The sequence below is a fragment of the Cebus imitator genome, unplaced genomic scaffold (assembly GCF_001604975.1).
Source record: "Cebus imitator isolate Cc_AM_T3 unplaced genomic scaffold, Cebus_imitator-1.0 Scaffold560, whole genome shotgun sequence".
NCBI classification, from domain to species: domain Eukaryota; kingdom Metazoa; phylum Chordata; class Mammalia; order Primates; family Cebidae; genus Cebus; species Cebus imitator.
In genome coordinates, this window is record NW_016107875.1 from 984,412 (window position 1) to 988,193 (window position 3,782).

At 45.6% G+C, this 3,782-nt stretch overlaps 1 protein-coding gene across 2 annotated transcripts in view; it reads left to right on the forward strand.

Moving 5' to 3' along the window:
• The first annotated feature begins 2,805 nt into the window (after nt 1-2,805).
• The window catches only part of DLGAP5 (DLG associated protein 5), a 41,799-nt gene continuing 40,822 nt past the window's right edge, over nt 2,806-3,782 (forward strand). The window contains exon 1 of one of the 2 annotated variants that reach the window (XM_017515812.2): nt 2,806-3,021. The gene's annotated coding sequence lies outside the window, so the exon portion shown is untranslated. The remainder of the gene's footprint in view (nt 3,022-3,782) is intronic. The other variant, XM_017515814.2, reaches the window with a different exon arrangement.

The following is a 3,782-nucleotide window of genomic DNA, read 5'->3' on the forward strand; positions in this document are numbered from 1 at the left end:
GAGGCCAACGCGGGTCACCTGAGGTCAGGAGTTTGAGACCAGCCTGGCCAACACGGCAAAACCCTGTCTCTACTACTGGAAGTCATTAAGTGAAATAAGCCAGGCACAGAAAGACAAACATCACGTTCTCACTTATTTTTGGGATCTAAAAATTAAAACAATTGAACCCATGGAGATAGAGAATATAAGGATGGTTATCAGAGGATAGGAACGGTAGTGAGGGGTGGGGAACGTGAAGGGCATGGGGTGTATTAGTCTGTTCTCACACTGCTAATAAAGACATACTTGAGACTGGGTAATTTATTTATTTATTTTTTATTTTATTCTTATTTTTTTGAGATGGAGTCTCACTCTGCAGCCCAGGCTGGAGTGCAGTGGCGCGATCTTGGCTCACTGTAACCTCCGCCTCCCAGGTCTGGTTCAAGCAATTCTCCTACCTCAGCCTCCTAAGTAGCTGGGATTACAGGCATGAGCCACCATGCCCAGCTAATATTTGTATTTTTTGGTAGAGACGAGATTTTACCATTGGCCAGTCTGGTCTTGAACTCCTGACCTCACGATCCACCCACCTTGGCCTCTCAAAGTGCTGGGATTACAAGGGTGAGCCACCGCGCCTGGCCGAGACTGGGTAATTTATAAAGAAAAGAGGCTTAATTCACTCACAGTTCAGCAAGGCTGGTGACCTCATGAAACTTGCAATCATGGCGGGGGGGTGGGGAACAAACATATCCTTCTTCACATGGCAGCAGCAAGGAAAAGTGCCAAGCAAAATGGGGAAAAGCCCCTTATAAAACCATTAGATATCTTGAAAACTCACTCTCAGGAGAACAGCAGCATGAGGGTTACTGCCCCTCTGATTCAATTAACTCCCATCAGGTCCCTCCCACAACATGTGGGGAGTATGGGAGCTATAATTCAACATGAGATTTGGGTGTGGACACAGCCAAACCATAACAATGGGAATGGCTAATGGGTAAGAAAAAATTAGAAAGAATGACTAAGACTAGTATTTGATAATGTAACAGGGGGACTATAGTCAATAATAAATTGCACATTTTAAAATAACTAAAAGTATACGCAGAATTGGATTGTTTGTAACACAAAGGATAAATGCTTGAGGGTATGGATACTCAGTTTTCCATGATGCGATTTTTTTGTTGTTGCTGTTAATTTTTTGAGACGAAGTCTTATGCTGTCATCTAGGCTGGAGTGCCGTGGCGGGATCTCAGCTCACTGCAACCTCCGCCTCCCAGGTTCAAGTGATTCTCCTGCCTCATCCTTCTGAGTAGCTGGGACTACAGGCGTGTGCCACCAAGCCTGACTAATTTTTGTATTTTTAGTAGAGACAGGGTTTCACTATATTGGCCAGGATGGTGTCAAACTCCTGACCTCATGATCTGCCCACCTTGGCCTCCCAAAGTGCTGGGATTACAGGCATGAGCCACTGTGCCCAGCCAGAAAGGTGACCATTAAAGACTGACAACCGAACATGCTGGAAAGCATGTCAAACAAGTGGAACTCTTACACATGGCTAGTGGGAATAGTAAAATGGTACAACCACTTTGGAAAACTGCTTGGTGATTCCTTATAAAGTTAGACACACCCATAGCCAAGGGTGATGGCACTCGCCTATAGTCCCAGCTATTCAAGAGGCCAAGGCTGCAGTGAGCTATGATTGTACCATTGCACTCTAGCCTAGGGGACAGAGAGACCCTGCTTTAAAAAAAAAATTTTTTTTAAGTTAAACATACCCAGAATGACCCAGAAATTCCACTCCTGTATTTCCTCAAGAGAAATAAAATATGCCTACAAGGACTTGTATAAGAATGTTTACAGCAACTTTGCTCATAATAGCCAAAAACTGAAAGCAATACAAAGCTGTCCACTGGTGAATGCATAAAGTCTTCAATGGAATGCCTCTCAATAACAAAAACTACTAACTTCTGGTTCATACAGACCCAAAAGAGTACCTATCACTTTCATTTTTAGGGCATTAGAGATCAGAGGAGTGGTTGCTGATGCGGTGGGAGGATTGGAAAGACACAGGCCACTCTGCTGAGTGATGGAAATGCTCTACGTCCTGATTGGGTGGTAGTTACACAGCTGTTTACATTTACCAAAACTCAACAAATTGTCCACTGGGGGGGAAATACTATTATTTTCACTGTACAAAAACTTCACCTCAACAAAAAATGGACTAGAAAAGAAAAAAACGGGGAGGAGGGGCTTGTGACGTTGAAAAGTAACACTAAATGATGTAAGGAGATAACCGGGGTAAGCCTTTTGTTTAAAATGTCTACTAAAGAAAACATTCCAGGAAGGTCTGCTGGATTCTGCGACTAAACAAGAATATTAAAAAGCCCTGAATGCAGCGTGGGCAACGTAGTGGGGCCCTGTCTCTACAAAAGTTTTTAAAAGTTAGGCCGGCGTGGTGGTGCGCGCCTATAGTCCCAGCTACCCGGGAGCCTGAGGTGGGAGGAAGGTTTGAACCCGGGAGGTCCAGGCTGCAGTGAGCAGTGGCCCACTGCATTCCAGCCTGGGCGACAAAGTGAGACCTTGTCTCAAAAAAAGAAAGAAAGAAAGAAAAAGCACTGCGAGCTTTGGGGGAGATTCCCGCAGCCCAGTTTTTCCAGGGACCCAGCAACACCTCTCGAGCTCCGCCGCCCACTCCAGCACTTCACCTGACAGGAGCGACCCCACCGCTCCACCTCTTCTCATCCCGCGTCGTCGTCCCGCCTGTTTTCCTTTCCGCACCCATCTTTTGAACCGTCCCTTCACCTTTCAATCAATTCAAATGTCGCACGAAGCAAACCAATCGCAAGCCTCGTCGAGTGGAAGGGGCGGGATCTTCCCCGGAAGTGTTAGTTAAAGTCCCTCCAATCAGAGGCTTGGTGCAGCAAGTTTGAATTTTGTGGAGGCTCGAGTTGTGAGGATTCCTGCTTCGGAGTTGGCGGTGGTCGTCCAGATCGAGTGTTCCCTACTTTTTGTTTGTTTGAGGTTTCACGCTAGAAGGTGCCTCAGGTAGGTGGGTGTAGAAGGGTCTGAGGACCGGGGGCTGCGAGCGGGAGCCAGTCAGAGGCAGGGTTCTCTAGGACCATGTTACCTTGCCCTTCCGGGAGCTGATAACGCGAGTCTCCAGAAGAGTCAGTCTGTTTGCCCTGTCCTGTCTACTAGTCAGCGTTTCACCACCGGGGCGTACTTGGCATTTGGGGTGAAATTATTCTTCACGTCGAGGGACGTTTAGCATCCCTAGCTCCGACAAAAAATTCCCGTAGCTCTTCCCAGATCCCATGACAACTAAAAATGCCCGGCTGAGAACCTCTAGTCCTACAAAATTAACGCATTCTAGACTTGCAAGCTGAAGGAAACGCCACTCAGCCAAACAAAATTTAGGTGTGTGTCAAGAGCCAGGCTGTCTGGCTTGGGATCCCAGCTCCACCAGCTTTTAGCTATGCTAATGTGAGCAGTTAATTTACCTCATCTGTTCAAGAGCGATAATAGTAACTGCCTTTCAGGGTTATTCTGATAATTATACCTTTAATGTTCTCGCTCTTTCTCTCTCTCTTGCTGTGGATAGTGCTATCCCGTATTTAAAATAACTAATACATAAGTCTTAGTTGTTCTTCAACATTTAGCAAATTAATACTGCTGGAGATAACAAATAGTGGAAGAGAGTTCTTGATAAAACGCACAGTCAGTTGTCATTTCCCTTGGGTCTTAGATCTGAATGTTATTAACATGCAGGTCGGACAGATTGTCTCTTTTTTTTTTTTTTTTTTTTT